General features: G+C 33.8%; 1 long non-coding RNA gene across 2 annotated transcripts; it reads left to right on the top strand.

The window, feature by feature from the left end:
* Positions 1-438: 438 nt before the first annotated feature.
* LOC147071518 (uncharacterized) lies at positions 439-5,166 on the top strand. Of its 2 annotated transcripts, none has more exons than XR_015070798.1 (3): positions 439-523; positions 803-937; positions 4,279-5,166. It is a non-coding gene; the product is annotated as an uncharacterized LOC147071518 (long non-coding RNA). The 2 variants fall into 2 exon arrangements; XR_015070799.1 differs by having other exon boundaries at positions 443-523; positions 4,237-5,166.
* The last annotated feature ends 2,154 nt before the right edge of the window (positions 5,167-7,320 follow it).

The following is a 7,320-nucleotide window of genomic DNA, read 5'->3' on the forward strand; positions in this document are numbered from 1 at the left end:
CACGGTATCAAGACCGTGTGGCGTCCAGGACTTTAATAACTACATCTTTTAATCATAGATTGCACGTGCCTTCAGCCGTGCAATTCCTTTTTGTATTTCTAATTCAATTTTTTTTACAGTTGTCAGTTGCGAGGTTACGGAAGTAATTTTGTTCAGCTTGAAAAGGATGCACGCAACTCATGGCCTTGCCTTTGTCTCATGCTCTGTTCTTTTATACTCTACTCCTATCTAGCCGGAGACTCCCGTCTCCTTTTATTTTGTAGTTGTGACGATAAGGATCACAACTACAAAATATTAATATATCATTGGCGCGCTTCTGAATTGTTTTTTTTTCTCACCTTCGTTTTGTTACAATGTTTCATACTTCGGTTGTAGAGAAAAAACAATTATCATTTTCAAGCTATTTGTTCCGTGATTTCGTTGACTGGCAACATTTTTATTCGTATGATTCATTTCGTAAATCGAAACGTCAGATTGGTGTCGGTCGATATTTAATTTATATTTTTGCTGTCAGATTAACATTGTAAGTTTGGTGAATCATTTAATATGGTTCGTTTATTTAATGTGTTTTGTTTTATTTAAATTCAAAGTTTGGTTCAGTTTCATTTGTTTCTTATAGTCTTTTTCTGGCTGATCATTGCATTGTGACATTTTGTGGATTCCTACCCACACTAAATTTAATATTATATTTCATGTTTCAACATATGTGGTGACATATCTTTAGTGCTACCATTTTCAGTTTGCCCCAAATTCTTTATAATTTGTTTGCACATATCATAATTTTGTTTTTTTGAGATTTCAGAAATTTTTGGTTACCTATTATCGATGACAGAACTTGGTATAATATCGATCAATAATGATATGGATGAAAACAAAATTATTACCAATGGAATTAAAACATTCCCTAGCTATTACATACATGGAATTCCCAAAACAGGTCAACGTTTCTTTATCTTTATAACCTAAAATCTTATTTCTTAATCAATTCATTTGCATTAAATTCAGTTTTTACAGCCTGTCAAATGTTTCTTTCTTGCGATTGACCATGGTTTCAAACCGTTCTTTGTTTCTAGCTTCGTTTGTTGGCCGCTAGAGTAAAATATTTGTATAATTAAATCATTTTTTCAATTACAAAATTTATTTTTTTTAATTTGAATCAACTTCCGCAGATTTTTGTTTATTAGAAAAGCAAAATTATTTAATTTAAAGGACTCATCGCGTATAGTAAATTATTATTAATGAAATAGATTTACTTAATTAAATCAATATTTTCCTGATTCATTTTTTTCAAATGTCAACGTTCAAATTTATTTAACTTTCTGATCTCTCGATCCCTCAGTTATGAAGTGATAATCAATTTTCCTTTTAATTTATGCCAGTTTTCACTAAATTTAATTCTGTTCAATTTAACTTTTTGAATTTTACTTGTTACTGAACCATTCTAAAATTTTGTCTTTTGATTTTTCTTTAAAACATTAGTTTTGCAAATATCCGCATTTATACAAATAAATAGCGTGTTTCTTGTTGATTATTAAATAATTCAAATTTAATAATATGTTCCGCTAAATACTTTTTTCATATAACTTTTTACTCATTTCTGTTCGGAACTTTAAATGTCATTTTTCTCCAACATTTTTTGGTTTGGACAATCATTATGATTTGTTTTGCTTTTGAAATTTATTAAATCATTAATTTTGCAATCTCAATCATAAATATATTTTTGCTTGCATACTATCTCATATTCAACTTTAACGCTGGATTCTTTTATTATATTTGTCTAAATTTTTATAAATAATATCCTATAGATTGCTTTGCTTGATCCTAACGTAGTTTATTGGTTTTTCTTTTTCTTTTTTATTGTGTTTTCGTAATACTTCTTGCGTTGCAATTCAACTATATCTATATCTCAACGATATTTACTCTCATCTAACTGTGATTAATTATCAAGTCGACTTCATTAAAATTTTTTGATTATAATATTTACAAATATGACTTTGATTATAATATTTACAAATTGACTATGGATATCATTATAAAAGAATTATTATAAAGGTAATTTTTCATTTTTTTTGAAGTTACCATGCTCGCATTACAAATTGCATTTGATATTCTCTAGTCCTCTTTGTTTTATGTCATATATATTATTTGTTAACGTTGATAAACACCCCAGATTTTAATTAGTTTTTTTTTGCCTCTATACAGCTTAATTTATCTCATAATAAACCGCTTGTGTTTATTTCTTGAATCTGAATAATTTTTGCATTTTTTTTCCTTTCTTATTTTTTGGCATTTTACACCTTTCTACATTGTACTTTAATCTTATATCGTGGTTTCAGATGACTGTGCGCTGACCGTATTTTGATCGTGGCTTTTCAACTGCCATAACCAGCCAAGTGAATACCGTGTTTTGCGGTCTCTCGGAGCAGAGGTATACCCTATCCGCTATAGCAGATATTGGCCCAAGTGCGGCATTTAATTTTAACCAATCGATGCTAGGGGTTCCCGCTTCGAGAGGCGGGTTTCACTCTTGGGCGGAGCAGTTGGATACGCTTCGAGGAGTCATTTTTGCTTTCATATTTCTATAGTACAATTTTACAAATTTATATCGTCTTGCCAATTTTGCATCAAATTCTAATAAGGTTTGCTATTATATTTGTCTTCGCGTGTGGTTTTCTTACGTTTTATTTTTATAACTTATTTTCTTTACATTGTCTAAGATGGTATATTTAGCTCACACAGTTCAATTCAGGAGGAGTTTTTTATTGATGGAAGATTTTGGAGATTTTAATATTTTTTTTTTTTTTTGACTGCTAGCCTTTTCTCTGCGCGTTCACGGGAACTGAAGGTGGACCCGTGACGTCTCTCTCTAAAGACCTTGGGTGCGGAAGACGGTTCCCAAGGCAGGTGTCTTTTTTCTAGCAGTCAAACTCTGTACGGAAAGGAGGGCTGTTCGCTTGCCTTTTCGTCACATCTGCAGCTATGGAATCCGCCTTGAACGTCGGAATTCCATCGCACTTTACTGACTTTGGGTCAATTTTTAATAAGTGTTGCCTGAATTGGATTGTGAGGAACCATTCTTTTGCTTAAATTCTTCTTGGCCGTTATTCATACGGAACCTGTTGCATGTTAGTATATTTGTTTTTTTTATAGCCCTCACTTGAATGTGAGACGCGCTATAACCTATATTGGTTTATTAATTACATTTAACTTCCGACGTGTTACTGATGCCTTTGCAGTGTCTGTTTTCCGCGTGGCTTTTCCGTTTGCTTTATTTCTTTATTCACTTTCACGTCCGCGCCTTTTGATGGGTCCCAGCCTAGAGTTTGAGGAAGCTTTGTGGGGGGATTTTCCTTCCGGATGGAGACGCGGGTCGTGGTTGAGGGTAGTCTCTTGTGTTGCGGGATCGAGTTCATTTTAGCATTCACGGTGTGGTAACTATATTTTAGGTTAAGTTAGTTAAGATAGAGTAACCTCGAAGATTGAACCGTGTTTGTTGAAGTTGATGACAGTCTCGTACCGCAATCGTAGACCTTTAACGTAGTTATTTAAATTTAGTTATCGCGGAGCTTCTCTCGTTTTTTTTCGTTCCCTTGTTTTTGTATTTAATAGGAAATCTTTGCGTAATTCAGTACACAGCTTAGATTATCAGCTCACGTTACTTTTATTTATTTATGCATTCAGGGAATCCAAGGTACTGCGATTGGTTGTTAACCCGCTGTTGAATTAGTCAGATTTGGTAGTCTGTACTATTTTGTTGTAGTTTAATTTTGCTAAATTTATTAAATATACGGATTGACGTTTGTCGTTAATACATTATACCGTTAGCCTCATACGCACGCCAATTCAAAAGTAGCTATTTACCATATTTTCTGTACTCATTATATTTCTTTTAATTCAGTAATCGATCAAGTTGTGGAGTGACTTTTTTTATTGCAATACTGTATTTAATACTGTACGATGATCAGTCGACAGTTCATTTATTATTTCCATACTGGTTTTTCTTCTTGACGTATTGCATTGCTTCCATCAACTATTTGCATCATTACACTTGCGCTGATTTTGATACCTTTTTGTCAAAATCAGTAATCTAAAATCTGAATTATAAATAATCATTTTTTATATACAATTTATTTTACGCTTAGCGTCTTATTACTATTGCTTACTTACTAAAACTTATTGACTTAATTTCACAATTTATCTGGGTTGTTTATGAATGTATTTTGTTTTGTTTTGTAGATGCTTCTGTTTCATATTTTTTTTTTTCATAAAAACAATTAGTTACTTCAAATCATTCTTCGTGGTGGAACTTCGTTAGGTAGGGAAAACTTCTACGATGGCTCCTAGACCTTCACTACCCCGTAGAACATCCTCCCGTTGGACCACCACACACAATTTCAAGATTACTTCCCTCCGACGTCAACCATCGGAGGCGAGCTTTACACCCATTTCTCGTCGTTTTTTTTTACATAACATCTATCGAAGCATTATTATTGAAACGTACCAGCCCACATCGTATGCCTCCTGGAAGGGTCACCCAAATCCGGAAAGCTACCACCAGGATACCGTCCGATGAATCTGATGATTGAAAATTATGTTGCTTTCACATCTCCTCCCGTCTGCTGCCCTTTGTGCACGAGCCCCGGGAAGTTCACTCCTACTTTGAAGACATCCGGGACGCCTCAAGACGAAGCTCGCATCATGGCTGGACCTTCTCTTTTCCAAGGACGGGGATATTGTTATGTTCAAAATGACCATAACCAACATTCATACTCTGGCAACCCCGTCGAATATTTATGGTCAAGTCATGGAGCGTCCGCGATTCCACAGATGTCGCTGTTAGAATTTCCGGCCGCAGCGGACGTCGCGAGGTGTGAAAGTAGCAACAGGGCTTTTTGATTCGGTCTGTCATACAGGATAGTCGTGCTCTGCTTTGGTTTTACCAACATTTATAATGGACGTCACTTAAAGCAGCACGATTGCAGCCGCAGTGCTTGAGGCCTCTGTGTTCGTTCCAAGTTTGGTATTGTAAAACTATTATTATTTGATTCACTTATCTTCCAATGTTTCTTTTAAAACTTAGCTGCTAGCCGTTATTATAGTATTCCCTTTATAACCCTTTAATGTAATATTCTTGTTTTCGCTATAATATAGTTCGGTCAAGTACATAAATTGCTCTTTCATTTATTATTTCCCCTTTCTTCCACACTGTAATATAATTATAATCTTTCACGGTATCAAGACCGTGTGGCGTCCAGGACTTTAATAACTACATCTTTTAATCATAGATTGCACGTGCCTTCAGCCGTGCAATTCCTTTTTGTATTTCTAATTCAATTTTTTTTACAGTTGTCAGTTGCGAGGTTACGGAAGTAATTTTGTTCAGCTTGAAAAGGATGCACGCAACTCATGGCCTTGCCTTTGTCTCATGCTCTGTTCTTTTATACTCTACTCCTATCTAGCCGGAGACTCCCGTCTCCTTTTATTTTGTAGTTGTGACGATAAGGATCACAACTACAAAATATTAATATATCAAAGGTTAAATGACAACTTCTGGATAAGTCACCCCGTGTCACGCTAATTGACGCTCAAAATTAATGCCGTTAATAACGTTTCGACGGGCTGCAGGTAAACAGGTTTTTATGCCAATAAAGTTGAACAATGACTGCCTTATCAATAGCGTGCCTGACGCACAAATGTTGATTGTGGGAGGTACCATAATTGACCCAAACACCCACCACTATAAATAGCACCATTAAAGTTTTCTTCTGATGCTTGAATCTTGTAGAATTTTTATTTCTGTTATCCTCTTGAATAACATCTTTAAAAGTGACCTACCAATGTGCCTAACAACTTCTTTTGTAGAATCATAATTTTAGAAAAAAATCGATAAAAAATATTTTTTTTATACTACTGTATCTGCTAAGACAAATTATGGTTAAATACGGGTACGTTATGATGATAATAGTAATTAATAAATACAAGCCTCAAAAAAGTGCATCAGTTGTTTCTTATCGATTATTTAATAATCGCTATAATTATTTATACGAAACCAATAAAATTTATGTTACTTTTTCTTTAGTAGTGTTGACACTATTGGATTAGCAATCTTGTTTTTTTATTTGTACTTCGCCAACAATGTAGCCTCCAAAGAATACAAAATTGTTGGATTACCCTATCGAGAGTGCTATTAATAGGATCTGGATATTGAGTGTGAAAAAATTGTACGTATTCAATATTCAGGCTAAACACGTTGTATTCTTCTGCTATAACTGCCATAAATGCTGTTAGTTTTAATACTGATAAATATTTTAACGTAGAGGTGTATCCTGTGCTTTAAAAAATAATCTATCCACTCTTAAAATTCCAGTCTAGTAATGCATGTTCATGAACCAGGACTCTTTGTCATTTTCTCTACATTCTTGTTTAAGTCATTTTACTTAGATACTTAATTAACTTAGCGATACGCATCGTTTAGGTCTATGGTGGATTGCATAACCATTCTTTAACAATCTCTTTCCTGACCTCTTTTATTCCAGTATGTTGGTCATACTCAGCTATTTTATATTTCTCTCATTGTTACCCGCTAACCCATCCCGAGAGAAGTCCAGGGTTCCTTCCTTAATGAATTATTATTAATTTTATCAGCAATTATTTTTGCATCATTAGCATATCCCAAGTTGTTGACATATGGTTGACCTTCCTTCCCGTATCAACATTGTAGAGGGTTTTAATTACAAATTAAGTAATTAATAATAGTAAACAGAATTAACGTAATATAGAATAAAATAACTACGGATTAAATGGAGAATGGCAGAGATGGTAAACATTATCTTTAATGGCATACGTAGATGAAACCATTATTTATTAATATTGACCTTAAAATAGTATTTAAACATGAGTATTTGTTAAAATTACTAGGTACAACGTCATTGTGAATTCATTTAATATTTATTCTGTACGTGATGGACTTCCAACGCAAGTACCCAGTGTCGTGAATAAATTTGATGGAATTAATTGCACGTAATCATAAATACGCTACGTAGCGGCTTACGTATCGGCTTATAATGTCGTAGGTCCCAGGTTTAAATTCTGAGTCTGGCAAATACACATTTTTTTCAATATTCAGTTAGGGTTGGCTTTAATAGGCTGAGCAAGTAGCTAAAATGCATGTATCGTAAAAACAAAAAATATATTAATACAAATCGCTACTCTGTGGAGGCCCATATTATGATCCTATTAGGATCAGACATGGTCAAACGAAAAAGAAGGAGAATAGTAACAAATATTTATTTTAAAATAATTAACACCAAATTTTCTCAG

This window comes from Rhyacophila brunnea, unplaced genomic scaffold, assembly GCF_057557595.1.
Source record: "Rhyacophila brunnea isolate RB1 unplaced genomic scaffold, BYU_Rbru_1.0 scaffold_20, whole genome shotgun sequence".
In the NCBI taxonomy this organism is placed as follows: domain Eukaryota; kingdom Metazoa; phylum Arthropoda; class Insecta; order Trichoptera; family Rhyacophilidae; genus Rhyacophila; species Rhyacophila brunnea.